Consider the following 17,760-nt stretch of genomic DNA (forward strand, 5'->3'; position numbering starts at 1 on the left):
TGTCAGATCTATGGGAAAGAAAAGAGCTTAAGGCCAAACTAGAAATAGAGAATATCACGAAATGTAAAATGAATACTTTTAATTAAAATAAATTTAAAAGGGTTTGTACAAACAAAACCAATGCATCCAAATTTAGTAGGGAAGCAACAAATTGGGAAAAAATCTTCATAACAAAAACCTCTGACAAATGTCTAATCTCTCAAATATATAAGGAACTAAATCAATTGTACAAAAAATCAAGCCATTCCCAAATTGATAAATGGGCAAGGGGCATGAATAGACAGTTTTCAGATTAAAAAAAAATCAAAACTATCAATAAGCACATGAAAAAGTGTTCTAAATCTCTAACAATTAGAAAAATGAAAACCAAAACAATTTTGAGGTACCACCTCACACCTAGCAGGTTGGCTAATATGACAGCAAAGGAAAGTAATAAATATTGGAGAGGATGTGGCAAAATTGGGACACTAATGCATTGCTGGTGGAGTTGTGAACTGATCCAGCCATTCTGGAAGGCAATTCAGAACTATGCCCAAAGAGCTTTAAATGATTGTCTGCCCTTTAACCCAGCCATACCACTGCTATGCTTGTACCCCAAAGAGATAATAATAGAAAAAACTTGTACAAAAATATTTATAGCTGCATTCTTTGTGGTGGCAAAAATTGGGAAAAGAGGAGATGCCCTTTGATTGGGGAATGGCTGAACAAATTGTGGTATCTGTTGGTGATGGAATACTATTGTGCTAAAAGGAATAATGAACTGGAGGAATTCCATGGTTTGATGGGGATATGATTGGGGATGTAGATTCTAAATGTTCACTCTAATGCAAATATTGATAATATAGAAATAGGTCTTGATCAATAATACATGTAAAACCCAGCTAAATTGTTCATAGGCTATGGGAGGGGAAGGGGGAAATATGAATCATATAACCATAGAAAAATATTCTAAATTCATTAAATAAATTCATTTTTAGCACTCAACACTCTAAGATCTTAAGCTGAAGAAAAGATGGTTATTTGAGAGTTGGCTATACCAATGAAATCACAGATCTAGTCCCTTTTCCTAAAACTAATTGGGATATTTAAAAAAGTTCAATAAAAAGTCCTACTCAAGGAATTGGGCATTCAAATAGGAGAGAGTATATATAAATGTTTATGTACATACAAGATATATACAAAGTATATCTTAAAGTAATCTGAAGAGGGAAAGGGATTCCTAACATTTTAATATTAATTCTACTTCATTTCCAATGTAAATACATAATGAAAATTATAGATTTCTTGGTACCTTCATTGATGAAATCCAGAGAATTTTTTTAATCCAGCTAACTATCTATATTTTAAAATAATACTTCATTACTTTAAAAATCTATGATTTTATCTCATTCCCACTGCAGTGGTATGGATTTCAGCTCCTCTCAATCACAAAACTGTATGGATTAAGTGACTAGAGCATTAAACTTGGAGTTAGGGAAATCCTAGTTTCAAATATTACCTCCTACATTTATAGTTCTATTATCTTCAGCTGTTCACATAAACACTAATGCACATTTATTTTCTATGTTACATATCTTTGTTTTATAACTTATAAACAAAATTTATATATTTACATATATTTATCCTATTAATAGCACTTTGTTTTAAAAGTTATTATGGTCAAAAATTCTATCCTTTGGACAACTTGGTAATTAATGAATGAATGAAAGAAAAAAATGTTTATTAGGTACTTACTCTGTACAGAACACTGTGATAAGCAATGGGAATATAAAAAGGAAAAGCAGTGTGGCCCTTATCCTCAAGGACATTTATTCTAGCCAGAAAAAACAACATATTATGGGAGGGTATATGGGTAACAGATGTAGTCTAATCACAAAGCCTGTACTCAAAGACTTTCTTGATAGGTAGAAATAACCAAAACTTCCATTCCATTGATATAGTCATTGAGAATCCAGGGCTGCCTCTAATACCATGGTGAATCCATAGAATATGGACTGGAAATAGGACCTGGAAACTTAAATAAAGTAAAAGTGAAAATTATACATATTTTTGAATTCAGTTGGTCAGACAGCTTTTTGTGTTAGTGAATCAATCATGTTGCCTTCTTGGTTCCAATATAATACATAATATTTTGAAGAAATTTCTTTTAGTCATTCGGTGACTGAAGGCTAATGTGTGGTGACCAGGAATTTTCTGGTTTGCCTCAGAGACATAAGGACTGATAATAAAGCAAAAATTAGTTCAAATTCAATGGGAAGGCTATGACTCTCCCTATCCTTTCTAGTAGTCTTCTCTTCTCTGTCAGAGTGAGGAGGATTACTGTGAGCAGTTCAATCCAGAAGAAGCAGTAAGACCTATTGGCCACATTTATGATGTGTCTTTAAACATGTGGTGCCTCTTTTCTTTTGTTTCATTTATATATATATTTTTTAATCTTGGATGAATGACAGCCAGTCCTAAGGAGTAATGTGACCAACTTAAAAGAGTAGTGGATTGCCTGAAAGCAGAGATATTACATGCAAAGGGCTGGCCCAGCTAGGCAACACCCAGATATTAACTGTATGGGTACTCCTTCAAGGGCCAAGAAGATTCCTCTTGTTCAGGTGGCAGTAAGTCATCCTTTAATTGACACATGACAGATATGTATCCAATTCTACATAATTAAACTGATTTATATACTGAAACTTAAAATAAGAAATTATAAACTACAGAGGGTCACCCCTTGAGTGAAGAGGGAATTCAGTTGCCTATGGGAACCAAACCTGCTAGTGCTAATGGAGTTGGGAGACTGATCCCAGAGGGGATACCACATATATATATATATATATATATATATATATATATATATATATATATATATATATACCAGACATAAGTGACAGATAGACAAAGAGCTGGGCAAAGAATAGAACTAGAAGAGATCAAGTTAGATCATGTCTGAGAAATTACACAATGCTTTCCCTAATCCCAAATGTCTCACTATTACAAAAGCCAGACTATTTCACACCATTATTCTTCTGATGAGGCCATATTAGTTTGAATTAAGGAACACAATGATCTCTTATCAACCACAGTGATAACCCAAAGGGCAATAGAAAGATAAACCATGACTATAAGTAGGCTTCAATTGAAGCTGGAATTACTAAACTATATAAAGATGCCTCAAGATACCCTATCAAATTAGAAAACAACATATTAGCATTATTTCCTACTGTATTTTTATTTATTTTGTTAAATATTTCTTAATTATATTTTAATATGATTCCATAATGCTCTGGAGTGAGTCCAGAAGGAGCTGTGTATACAGATTTTCTGTAAAAAATATCATCCAGAAAATAAATCATCACAATCCTCATAAGTTAAGACTTTCTAAATTGGTAAGAACTACTAGGGTTTGTTCATAACTGTTATATAGCCTTTGAAAAGCAAGGCCCTAAAGCCCAATGATGTCTATGCACAAGATTTTTTTTAAATGATGAAAAATGCATAAGGATTGAGAAATGAAGATAAACCATTTGTTTACCAAAATGAGAGTCAACTGATGTATAGTTCAAGTAGTGTATTAAGACCACTGAGTCATTAAAAAAATGAGAATGAGAAAGGCCTCTAATTAATTATGAAGATCTCCTAAGAAATTTTATGAAAACATGCAGATAAGAATTACAAGAGATGTTACTAATAATTTTAAGTATATTACCTTCAAAGCTCCCTACAAATATTTGAAAATTTTCAATGACAATAATATGCCACAACTTGTTTAGCCATTCCTCAGCTGATGGGCATTTTTTCAATTTCCAATTCTTTACTACCACAAAGAGAGCTGCTATAAATATTTTAGAAGATATAGGTTCTTTTCTTTTTTCCCTGTTCACCTTAGGAAATGTACCTAATAATGGTATTGCTGGGTCAAAAGATATCCATGGATTTGTAAGTCTTTGAGCATAATTCTAGATTTCTCTCCAAATGGTTGGATCAATTCACAATTCTATCAACAGTATATTATTGTCCCCATTTTTCTACCTCCCCTAAACATTTGTCATTTTGCCCTTTTATCATTTTAGCCAATTTGATAATTGTGAAATTATATCTCAGAGCTACTTTGATTTGTATTTCTCTAATAATGATTTAGAGTATTTTTCATGTAGTTGTATATAGCTTTAATTTCTTCATCTAAAAAAATATTCATATCTTTTGACCATTTATCAATTGGGGAATGGCTCATGTTCTTATATATTGACAAGGTCCTCTATATATTTCAGGTACAAGATAAGTTGTGCATATGATTATCACATAATACTATTGCACATTAAGAAGTCACAATCAGGTTAATTTTGGGAAAACCTCCATGAAGTCATGAAGAATAAAATTAGCAGAACCAAGAGAACATTATATACAGCAACAGAAATATTGTTTAATTGTGTATTTCTACCTCCAGAGAAATAACTGATAAATAGAAATGAGTAAGACATAGTTTTACATATACAAATATATTTTTATCAAATGATTACTTCTGAAATAGAGAAAAAGGAAAGGATGGAGAGGTATTTTACTATAACAAACACAAATAAATACATTTAAAGTAAAAAAGTAAATAATTCAATATAGTAATATCTTTCAATATGTGAATTGGCAAATATATGTGATATTACTCAAATCATTGTATAATTTATATATGTAATTACTGTGTAATATTATTAATATATATTAAAACTTGAATCTATTGCTTAAATCTTTAGTTTGTTCGAACTTACTCTTTTTTATCTTTTGAAAAACTTTCTTTATTAAGAAATTTTTTAGTTTCAACTAGCCTTTGACACATGCTTTAACATGTTTTTTAAGAACTAAGAATAATTAATTTACACAAATAATGTTGAATGCATTTTATAGTTTTATGCCTTATTGCAGACCTTTGTCTAAGCTATTTCTAACTCACAGCACAGTATTTTGCCTGTTGTGTGCAAAGACTGAAAAATGATGTGTATATCAGTGAACAATCCTGAATGCTCCAGGGATAAGATTTCTTGTGGAAACTGGCAGCTTTTTTTATTCTTCCTCACCCTTTTAACATACAGCCAGATCTTTCTGTTTAACTACACCTGCTGTGGTTGTTACTATAGTCTATGAAATTTATGTTCAGACAACTCCCATTGAAGTGCCTCAGTGGCACAAAGTCAGTGGGAGTTGTGTGTATATAAGCAGGGGCAGAACTTGGCCCGCTGAGTGTAATAACATATCTGCCTTGGGAGATTATGGGTATAATATGGGTGACAGGTAATGGATAGGGCAGTCTGTGTACGAATTTCAAATGACTAACTATACCCCTTTATTCAGGTCTATTGCTGTCACAAGTATTATCCTATTTTACACATATACACACACACATACACACAGCACTATTATATTACAACTTACCCTCCTCTCATGAACTAGCTCCTCCTCTGTTTAGCAGTAGGCATTTCCTTTCAAGTCTTTTATTAAAAATACACAAAGAAAAATATATAGATATGATGGAAGCCATTTCTTCAAGCTTTCCTAAATCTGATTAGGAGGCAGGGTGAAAAACCTCAAATAATTTCCTAGACTAAAAAAGAGGCCAAACTAACAAAATTTAGTAAGAAATGGATGATCAATGAAATTAGGAAAACATGATGTAGAATTCAATTCAAATGATGAAATCTCTACATATATTCATATTTCTAACTTAATCAGGATTTTCTCTCCCATTCTCAGTCCAAACCAAAAGAGCTTCATATTAGTCTAAACTCCAAATTAGACATATTTGCCATCTGTTGATTTGCAGAAATTGTAGAGGTAATCAGAGGAAACCATCATTCACAATGGAAGATCAAAAATAAATTTATATTTACCATTATACTTTCACCTTGAATTTTTATACTCTTGTCAGCTTGAGAAGTTAGAACACCATAAACAATAAATGAAATAACACTGCCAAATTGACTGAGCAAAACTAGCCTGTTTTCTATACCCTATTCCATGTTGATTATAGAAAGCACCATCTCTCAGGTTGATTCAAAATGCCAAACTAAGATTAATTTTGTGAGTTGAAGAGATTGTTGAGTGTCTAATTTCCAAAGACTTCCATGTTATCCTGCTGGTTACACGTAAAGAGAAAAATAAAAATAGTTTGAAATTTTATCAGTGAGAGAATTCTGTAGGTTAACCATTTTGTAAGTGACATTGATGTAGCACAATATATTTAATAACATCATAAATTTTATAAAGCACTTCACATAATTTCATCCAACCGTTAAAACAACTCTGTGAGGCAAATACTATAGGTATTATCTTCATTTTACAGATGATAAAACTGAGTCTCAAAAAAGTAAAGTGAATTATACATAATTATATAACTGATAAATGGCAGAGGTGGGATTTGAACTTGAATCCTCTCTAGCTTCAAGTCTAGCACCCTAGCCACTACAATAATATAAAATTATCTATGACCAACATTTCTATGTCATTTCATCTATGATAATTCTCTAAGTCAAGACAAATACCACTAGGTTTTTTTTTTGGGGGGGGTCCTCATTCATAGCAATCCCCTTGTAGTTTATGTTCAAAACTGGAACAAAATGAGGTACATTTGGTCATTCAACAGTTAACAAAAAGAAATTTACTTAGCCATGGTAGGCAATGGATAGTCAACAAAGATAAGCATTAAGGACATATCAGGTTGATTCAGCAGAGTGAAACTCCCTTGCTTAAATTTTCTATTGTTTTGCACCATCTAAGCATCAAAGAAGGTCTGTAATTTCTCCTGGCTCTTTTTTACTCAGGCAAGAAGGAAGTGATGTTAATAGTCCAAGTCTTTAGTCCCATAAATAAATCAAACTTCAAGGATAGTTTCAATTCCTTTTAAGGAAAATCTAGCCTGACTTATATGGGGGTAAGAGTTAGGATATTATGCCTACCACACATTTTGTGCAGTTTTACAAAGGTTTTATTATTTGATCCTATTGCTTTTTGAAAAGTATAAAAGAACCAATCCTGTTTGCCACTTTTGTCAGACTTCGAGTGAAGTCAAAAAGGCATGCTTTTCACTTTTGCACAGAATTGGATTCAAAATTATCTCAAATTGGTTGAATGAGGGCTCAAGATGAACACAGTGAAGTAATAGGGATAAATTTTTAAAGTTCTATGTTCAAGTTCCAAAAATGAGTAGCATGAATGCATGGCAACAGAGCCTGTTTAATAATCATTCATAGGAAAAGGGCAAAAAAAGTTTTAAGTGACTATAAGCACTGTATGAATAGAATGTACTTAGACTACTGGAAAAGCTAACAAAAGGGGGGAGGAGAGTCCCAACTGTATTCTTCATTGCCCAGATCACATGGGAAGTCTATGCTTTGTTCTAAGCACCTCTTAATGGGAGAGATATTGGCAAGTTGAAGTTTGTCCAGTGAAAAACAAATCAGGAGGTTGAAGAATCTGGAAAGAAATGGTTAAGGGAACTAGAGATTTTAAGCATGGAAAAGAATCAACCTTAAATAGGCACTTGGTAACTACCTTTAAGTTTTTGAAGAGCTGTCATCCAATAGAGGGAAATTCATTGGGATTTATATAATTTCTGAAAGTAGAAATAGAACCAGTGTAGAAAACTGTTAGGTTCAGTGTGGGGAATAACTTGCTAAGAATGAAAGCTGCTCAACAGTGGATGGTCTGTTCACTGAGAGAGAAGAGTCCCTTGGGGAAAGCATTTGATATTAGGAAGGATCACTGTCTTTCAAAGATGTGGCTAAAGGGATTATTAAAGTATTGGGAGAGACAACTAGGTCATCTAGAATCTCATTCCAAGATTTTATGAATCTGTAATGATAGTGGAATGTATTTTTCTGAACACTTGAAGACCAGAGTTCTCCCCAATGATAATTAGAGGTGATACATGCAGATAAAATATTTTCTTGGATATATACAGGTATAAAACAATATGTATTACTATTTATTAGGATATTCCACTCTTATTCTATAAAATGGGCCTGATCCTCAGATCATTACCTATCTATAGTTACTATAAAACATTTAGTCTAATATTTAATAGCATATGCTAGTTAATTCTCAGTATTTGTACAATGTGATTGTTTTTAAATATTTTGATGATGTAGGATAAAGTAGGATAGCCACTCTAGAATATTTAGCCTCTGTAATATATGATAGTTGATTGTCAGTTTTTAATGTAGGGATAATGAATTTGTTTTGGTGATTTTTTTCTATCTTATATGTTATTGTCAAAAAGATTTTGGGGTACTTAAAAAGCCTAGAGTTGTTTGACCCTTACAGACTAACACAAGATGACTTTTAAGTTCCCTTCCAGCTCTAAAACTCTGTGAGTATATAATTCAATAAGCCTACTTATCAAGTAATTCTTGATCATCCATTGTAATGAATGTGACCTTCCTTTTTTTAAAAATTCATATAGTACTGTGTTGTAACTCTTTACTGTAATCATAGCTACTTATATTGAGGTCTTGTCTCCATAGTCAACCATGATCTCTCTAAAGACAATAAATATATCTTATCTAAACATTTTATTACCCCCAGCACCTAAAACAGGGCTTCTCTGCATCCCGTGAACAGTTTATATTCACATTTGGATTTGAATGCATTTGATTTAACGTAGTGACTATACCTCAATATGGTTTTCAAGCATTCAATTTAAAGAGTACCTACTAGATCTTTTTTTCTTTTCAAATTCTCTCTTTCTCTTACCCACACTTATTTCAAACCAGCTGATTTCAAAGAGGTCTTGAATACTTAAATTTGAGGACAAGGTGGTTTGAATCTGGAGCAAGAAGATCTGAGTTTCAATCCAACCTCATATTCATAGCTGTGTGACCTTGAACAAGCCACTTAATTTCTTTGTGGTTTTCTTATCTGTAAAAGAGGAATAAGAAAACTTGCTATATTACTCATTTAAAGGCTCAAATTGGATACTGAATAAAAAACACTCAACAAACCTTAAAGTGCCACCTGAATGACACCTGGTATCATCATCATGTCATCTGAACAAATATGCATATTGGTTACTGGTGTTTTTTTCTTAAAAGATAGTCTTTTTTCCTTTTCATCTATGTTTTTAAATTTTATTTCATTAAATATTAAAAGGCAATGTCTATTTTTTTAAAATCACTGTAGGTCAGAAATAAACCCCATTTTCAATTTTATAGCCTGACCAAATGTTATTTCTCCAACTAAGGTCAGTCCTTCAACATTAGAATTAGCGTGAACCAGAGTAAAAGACTGGCAAATCTTGGGCAGTAGGGAAGCTAAATCTCAGTTTCAAACTAACATAACTTTCCCACCATCCATTGAGATGCAACCAAAGATTCCACAATAGCAATATTAAGGGGGCAGCTGGGTAGCTCAGTGGATTGAGAGCCAGGCCTAGATATGGGAGGACTTAGGTTCAAATCTGACCTAAGACACTTCCCAGCTGTGTGACCCTGGGCAAGTCACTTAACCCCCATTGCCTAGCCCTTACCACTCTTCTGCCTTGGAACCAATACACAATATTGATTCCAAGATGGAAGGTAAGGATTTAAATTAAAAAAAGATAATAGCAATATTAATCACAATCATTTTCTACCATTCTCAGCAGCAGCATTCATGGCAACAGCTACTTTGTCAAACATTAGTTACTGATTAATCCATAATACCATAAGAAAATGGAGCTAAATGGGAGTATTTTTTGTTAATTAAACAAGAAGATGTGGGAGAGACTCCTTTCATTTTCTAAATTCTTTTGTAGAGATAATTTTCTTCAGGCTCCACAGCTGAAAACCCTAAAGTGGGTATACCATACATAGTTTATCAGCTATCCTGAAAAAGGAATTTTCCCCAAGTGGTAATAGCTGTGACTTCTCTGTGTCTGTGGTGTATGCTAAATGACTTCATTGATATGTGACAACAAAATTTTCTCCAGATCTTGGATTTTAGCACAAGTTATAGCAGTACTTTTCTTCCTTTTAGGAAAATATAAATGTATATTCAGACTTAAGAATGGGAGGAGAATATAATGCTGGGCTAAAACTTAAAATTTACAATTGTAAGCTCCTCTTGTCTATAAAGTATAAACATATATAACATTGCTTCCCCTCACAAATTTTCCCCTCCTACAAACATACCTCATATAGATAATTGGTCCCAAATGTTACGTGTCACTTTCATATTGTATGCCCTACAATTCTTTTTAAAGGATGTGGAACTTTGTTGTTGTTGTTGCAGGGTCTAACCTGTGGAGTATAACTCAGTTTTTCATCAGCACTAATGCTGCTGTAAACAACCAGGTGATTTCATTTGGGGGCTTGTAAATACATGGGATCTGGAGCATTCTTAAAGAGTCCCATGAAGTTTGAAAATGCTCATCAATCTATCATTTCTGTTGACCTTTCTGGCTGTTGTGTATTTACTTCATGTACACAGATGCTGTAATACCTGAGCAGACTGAACAACTATAAAAGGATAGCTGCTAGATCTTAGGGAATGTTGCGATGTCGAAATGTTTGTTTTGGGGATAACAGTAGATTACAATCAAATAAATTCACCTTATTATATTTTGTGTAAAAATAAATCTTGTTTAGGTTGTTTGTGTGTCTGTGTGTACACACACACACATATGTGCTTTCCTGCATGCATGTGCTTGCATGGCATATCATCATTCTCTGAGTCAAGTTGTAGGAGTTTTCATTATGGAAAATGTTATAGGGTTTATAAACATATGTTTTCTCTCTCTCTGAATTATTATAGGACAGTGCACTAAAATATTTTTTCCTTGTGACTTCTATGTTTGGGGATTTAATAGCCAAAGAAAATAGAGCATCCATTATGGGTCTTAGAAAATGAATTCATGGTCAACAGAGTTCGCTAACTTTTTCTTATATTTCCTCCAATTACCTCTGATTATACTCTTGTGCTATTCTTTTACCTCCTCTTCCCTCTTTTAAATATTTGTAGAATGTTATCAAGTTCTCTATTAATTATTGCTTAGTTGAGCTCTGCATATTTAGATCTTTTAAACTTTACCCACAAGTCAATCCTCTAAAATGCTTTTTGTCATATTTGTACTCTGAATTCCATTCAGGTGGACTATGTCTTTCTGGCATTAAGATGGCCAGTTGTTTTAAAAATGTAGACTTTCAAATGAATTCTCCTCATGGACATGCAAAAAGAATTGGGCATCTATTTCCTTCAAGACACTTTCTTTATTCAATTCGATTCAAATATTTGTTAAACATTAAGGAAAATCGTGGTATTAGATGAAATTTAGAATTGGAAGATGACAATTTCTGCCTTCAGGAAGTGGCTGAGCCATTGGAGGATATAAAAGAATATGGGGCAGCCAATAGTTTATTCTTGTACCTTCTTTGGTTTGAGTTTTAGCATCTCAACAAAAGAGGACCATTATAAGTTTTAGAAGATTGTGTCAGAGCCTAACAGAATTTACTTTTTAAAATTTCTCTCCATTACCTTGGATTTTACATCTATATTTTTCATCCATGTGACTCATCTCCAGTTTACAACTCTGAAAATGTGAGCTATGTAGGTGGAACAGTAGATAGAGCACTTGGCCTGAGGTCAAAAAGATCAGACTTCAAATCCAACCTTAGACACTGACTAGTTGTGTGACCCTAGCCAAGTCACTTAACCTCTATTTGCCTCTGTTTCTTCAATTGTAAAATGGGGACAATAGCATCCACCTTGTAGGTTTGATTTGAGAAACAAATGAGGCATTTGTAGAGTGCTTAGCACACTGCCTGGTAAATAGTAGACATATATAAATGTTTATTCCCTTCCCTCATCTAACTCAAAAACTTTGAAAAACTTCCTATTGCTAATCAAATGAAATACACTTTCCTCAGTCTGACATTGAAGGCCCTATACAATATGATTCCAACATATAGTGCTAGTCTATCTCCTTCACTGCACAGACACTCTTCCAAACAAATAACTTACTGTCAGCTGAATATGCCCTTTGTTGTCTCACATCCATGTCTTTGCTCAGTCTCTCTCTGTTACCTGAAAAGACTGAATTAAAATCCTATCCTTCAAAACAGCTTAGATGATGGTCCTGGAAAATTATGGATTAATAGCTGCATATATATGTCTATGATGAATATGTATACAATCTTAGAGTTAACTAATAACTCATGTACATTATATGATCTGATCCTCACACCAGCCCCCATGAGGTAGATAAGACTGGCATTAATATTCCCATTTTAAAGATGAGGAAACTGATACATGGAGAGATTAAGAAACTTCCCTATGGTTAAATAGCTAAAATGTCATCAATAAAAACCTAAACCACATAAACCTGACTCACAAATCTAAAAAATTGATGCTGTTTTTAAGTATTCCTGAACTCCTATTTCTGAATTTATATGGCATGGATGATAATTTTGTACTAATAGAAGCAGCTAGCAGTCCAGTAGATAGAGGACTGGAAATGATGTAAAGAAGACCTGTGTTAAAATATGGCTTCTAACACTTTCTAACTGCATGACCGTGGGCAAGTCACTTAACCTCTGTGTGCCTCAGTTTCCTCATCTATAAAAGATTATTAAAAGTGCTAGAAGTAGTAGCTCATCATTATGATTTACATATTTACATTATCTATAAAATCTTTTCTGATCCATGAACTGTATATGATGTCTTCCTCTTACCCTCTATAGAAGTTTCTTTATTTCCTTCTCATGACCCTCATTATAACATATGTTGTACTACAGTGGTTTATGTACTTGTTTTATCTACCTCACCTCATCCTTCAATGAAACTCCTTGAGGACAAGAACTGGGTTACTGATTTTTTTGTTGTTGCCATATTGGATTTCAAGGGATTATCCGACTATCATCCTGAGATTCCTGACAAAGTGACTGTTTCCCAAGGGAGTTTCAGTGGATTCAATGTCTGAATAGCAATGCATCCCCCCCACCTCACTCCATATGTTGCAATTTGCCTTGATATTGTATGACACTATCTTTAATTTGTACAGTTCAACATTGAAGTCCACTTACATCATTTCCTTTTTTTAATGTATTCTATATCTTTCCATTTAGCTTCCCAGTTAAATTAGTTAATTTACTCTATACCCCCTTTCCAGAATATTGAAAATATGAAATAAAAGGAGACAGAATAGCAATTCCAGGGATTTCTTTCTCTACATCTCCCACCAAACCATCATTCATGCACCATTGGCTAATGATGGATGAAAGTTTTACTATGAATTCAAAATTCAATCAGTGGTTCATCCTGAAGTTAGAGAGTCTGGGTTGGGTTTAAAGAAACCTGGTTTGAATTTTATGTGAATGTTCTTCCTCCATTCAAGTGCCAAGGGAGAATTTATAGTCTCAGGTGGATACCAAATGAAATTTGGTAAGTTCATCTAAGTCTTGTTTTGAGTTTACGGTTTGAATGAACTCAAATTTCATACAGTTCTAATCCTTTAATTTATAGTTTTGCTGCCATTTTCATCTCATGGAAAAAGAATTTTTAAAAGGAAAGTTGGTATCCCAACTTGGTAACAATGTCAATCTACTACAACTGTTACATTCCTTTGATTCATAATAATAATATTTAATATTCATGTAGAATTTTATTGCTGATTATCAAAAAAGCTCATGAATATATTCTGAACTCTTTGAAATGGCATAAGCAAAAGCAGTCTTACCAAAATTTCCCCAAGCATTTATGACTTTATTTACATAAATGCTAGAAGTTGGGTTTACTAAATGACAATTAGAAGGATAATTTTGCCATCTTTGTAGATTGATTCTGTAGTTTTGTTCTCCATTTATCTAGCTTAAATGTAGCTTTATGATGAAAAAATATATATATTCCATTTCATTCAATACCTATTTCCTCACATAGAAATTCATAACCCAAATTTTAGAGTTACTTAATCTCCTCAAATTATTTTATATGTGCTCTGGAAGACCTAAAGATGGGTTTCTAGATCCTAAAATGATGGGTTCACAGTTCATGATTGATATTATTACATATCCAAATAATACATGCCCATTAAATTAAGGGAACTAATGGCAAAGGAAAATTAGAATCAAGTGAGTTTAGAGAATTTGTAAAAGCAAATATTTTTGCAGATCCAAATTTGTTTCCATATGGAGTTATAGTTAAAATCCAGAAAAATAATGATACCCAAAATATAGGTAAATTCAATAACTAAATAATGATTATTGATATAAATTCATTAATTCTTTACTCATATAATAATCATAGCTGTGAGATTATAGTGCCATTTCCAGTATCTATGTTTTTCATGTGATTAAACTTGGGTTTCTGGCAAGGCAGATGATTTTTTTTTCCTTTGCGCATAGGCACTACATTTAATTCACAATCATGCTAAAGGAAAACAGCTTCTAAAATGGATTGTGTTCCATCTTATTAAGTGAATAATCAAAATCTGAAAAAGTGGCATTTTTCCCTTTTAACTTGCAGTCACAAAACCACTGCTCATAAAAATAAATTTTACAACAACACTGAAAATCCTAGTCAAAATTTGTTTTGGCCAGAAAAGAAAGCAGATTTGATATTTAGAAACTCTGGCCCTTCTTGGTTTATCCCCAGAGGGAAAAATACAGCTAATCTTAGAAAGATGGTAGATGTAAATGGTTCAGCAATATAACAGAATGACCAGCATGGTTTAAAAATATGATCCTACTGTAGTAGCTGGGAAAGGATATAGAAAGTTAAAGGATATAACCAAGCTGGAGTTTAAAAAATAACACATACAATTTATAACCACAAAATATAAAAAAGCAATATTTTCTTTTTCTATTAAAAAAAGTTCTTTTCTCTTTTCTAATTGAATTATGAGTGATATAGGACGTGAAAACAGCAGCAAAGTTTGTTCTGGTAGTTTCTACCTTTGTTGAGAACCAAGTGATACTACTTTAAGTAACCTTTCACTAGATCATTTAATTCATTATTAAACTTCAACCTCTTGATGATCAAGGGTGGCATAGCACTTTCCAGGTGTTCTTTCATTAAGGAAACATGTTTTCAAGCACTTAAATACACATGTGCACTCACATGTAACTTTTAATTCTTTAGAGGAGGAATAAACACTGAGTAGTTTCTTCTCTGGGTGCCTTTATAACTGACATATTGCAAGCCCTGGAAAGAATTTCAATCTACATGGTTTGAAAATAGAGGCCTTTTAAATATGCTGCATACAATTTGTGATGGTCATCTCTAAAATGCTGCTCCATTATCCTTTTCCATTTGGAATGAATGAGGCTAATTAATTTCAGGCCATACTTGATGAGGTCAGCACCATACGAGGGGTGCGTGCTAGACATTGCTAATCTCTTTCAGCTGAGAGTGATGAATTAAAGATGAAGCATGCCTTTGCAGGCCTAATTTAGAATGTATATCAAAAACCTTCAGCAAATAATACTATACCCTACAACAAAGGAAAACTTGTTCTCTCAGGCTCCCGTGTAGTGTTGATTTTAAAGGCATTTTTGTTTCACTTTAGAATTCCAGCTGTGGATGGGTGAACCATTTCACAAAAATCAAGCCATCTCTCTTACATGCCTATGTGGACAAAAAGTGGGATAAAGAAAGAAAAATGCCACAGTCAGAGTTTTATCCTCTCTATGTTAAAATTCTAACCATATATCCAGTATTTTATCAAAGCTCCCTTGTATCACATGGATCCTAAGTCAATGATACCTGTTTCCATGTAGTAGCCAATGAGCTTTGGCAGGAAATTTCAAAGCACATCCTAAATGAGACAACCTTTTGTTTGTTTTTAAAACAGATATCCTAATGATACTTATTAAGCTTTCTATGTTTCTGTTAGGAAAGCCAAAGTAGATTGACCAGGTAGATAATGCAATACCTTTCAGTAGGCCAAGAAATAAATTGTAATACAGATGCCTTCAGGCCAAAATGTTCTTTGGAAACTGTATGCTAAGCCAATTCTGGAGCTGTAAGAAGGCAGGTACTCACTGGCTTAAACTCTAAATAAGAGTTAGAATTAATAATAATTTATCAAGGACAATTGTTCAAAATTCTGAGGGATAAAGAGGTAGATGAGATCAACTGAGCTACCAGAGAAGAGGGCAGATAACTTGCTAAGATTCTCATGAGTGGCTGCTTTCTAGCATACTTAGAAAAGAAATTCTGACAGGTTATTGTAATGAGTAAGAATTTCCAACTGGTGGTCATAAGCAGCTTCTGTCTTTGTATCCCAGTAGTCCTCATTAGAACAAAGCTGCTTCAAATTAGGTCCAATCTACATGCCGAATCAATCTTTCATCCCTTTGATTGCTTCTGAAAATATTTATATTTCTTAATAATGCACATTTTGTCTTGCAACCTCTGATTAAACCCAGACAGGGGTTCCCAGAGAAACAGGGAGTGTATATGGAAGGGTTATTTGGGACAGGAAAAGAAAGATTTAAAAAAAGGTTTTTCCCATTGTGGAACTATTAGAGTATATAAATCTAGCAATTTTGGCTTTGTAAGCATCAGAGTAGGGTTGTAATAAATAAAGATTGGAACATCATAGTAACAAGCTGGAGGTTAAAGATTTTGCTTGCTGATACCCAATTCTCTGCTTCTGAATTTTTTAAAAATTCTGTTGAATTTTATTAAATTCTTAATGGGAGCTTTTAATAAAGTTCCAAATTATGATGAATAATAACCCAAAATCAAACACTGAAATGACAAAAATGTTGTTTTAAGTAAGGCTGTAATGACTAAGGAGTTTATGATAATAGTGGAAAGACAGTGTGGCTGGGATTCAGGAAACATGGATTCTAGTCCCTCTCTAAACCACCTGTGTGGCCTAAGGTAGGTCACTACTCTTCTCTGGCTCTATTTCCTCATCTTTAAAATGAGTTCAATAAATCTTTAATGTCCTTCCCTCAGTCTTAAAATCCTATTAATAATAATCACCATCTTAGATGGAAATTAAGCATTCCCTAGAACCATCAAAATGGAAGATACCTTAGAAATACTCTGTCCAAAACTCCATGTTACGAGTGAGAAAACTAAATCCAGAACAAATTGTCCAAGATTACATAGTTGTTCAGTGATAAAGCTGGCACTAGAACCTAGGTGTACTCACTCCCAATTCTGTGTTGAATTGAAAAGAAGTAAGTTAAAAATGGCAGTGGCCTTTTTATTCAGTGCCTAGACATGCAAAGCCTGAAAGGGGACTTAAAGATATAGAGAGATAGATATATACACACATATAATACATATATGTAATATACATGTGTGTTTACATGTATATACACATATATAGCCTTTTATATTTATCAAGTCACTTGTCTAAATATTCAAAAATTTTTTCTTGATTGGGAAGGTACTAGATATTTGGACTAGTAATAGACAGCTGAAAAAATATAACTTCCCTATTTTGCCCCCTAAAAATGCATGAACTAATACATAAAATTATATAAGAATAAAAGCCCAATTGTACAAATATAACAATCATCCATTTAATCCTATTAAATAATTATCTCCCTAAATTTCCATTTTTATTGGGCATATATTCAACACAATTCTATCATATAATTCCATGATTGGACAACAAGAGTACTGAACAGGAAAAGGACAAATTTTCCCTCCTACCAACAACCCACCCAACCTCCACTTACAAACAGGAAAAACAAACACCTTCAAATACCACAAATCAAGAAATATGTGTTTTATAAAACATTAATGATAACCACAAAGAAACTTTTCTATTCCATATAATATACCCCAAAACTT

General features: G+C 33.1%; 1 long non-coding RNA gene across 5 annotated transcripts in view; it reads right to left on the minus strand.

Moving 5' to 3' along the window:
* Positions 1 to 17,760, minus strand: part of LOC130455776 (uncharacterized) — a 121,974-nt gene that overhangs the window by 91,880 nt on the left and 12,334 nt on the right. For 3 of the 5 annotated variants that reach the window (XR_008913880.1, XR_008913879.1, XR_008913875.1), the window contains one exon: positions 7,528 to 8,892. This is a non-coding gene — a long non-coding RNA (uncharacterized LOC130455776). The remainder of the gene's footprint in view (positions 1 to 7,527; positions 8,893 to 17,760) is intronic. The other 2 variants (XR_008913878.1, XR_008913877.1) reach the window with 2 other exon arrangements.

This window comes from Monodelphis domestica, chromosome 1, assembly GCF_027887165.1.
Source record: "Monodelphis domestica isolate mMonDom1 chromosome 1, mMonDom1.pri, whole genome shotgun sequence".
NCBI classification, from domain to species: Eukaryota; Metazoa; Chordata; class Mammalia; order Didelphimorphia; family Didelphidae; genus Monodelphis; species Monodelphis domestica.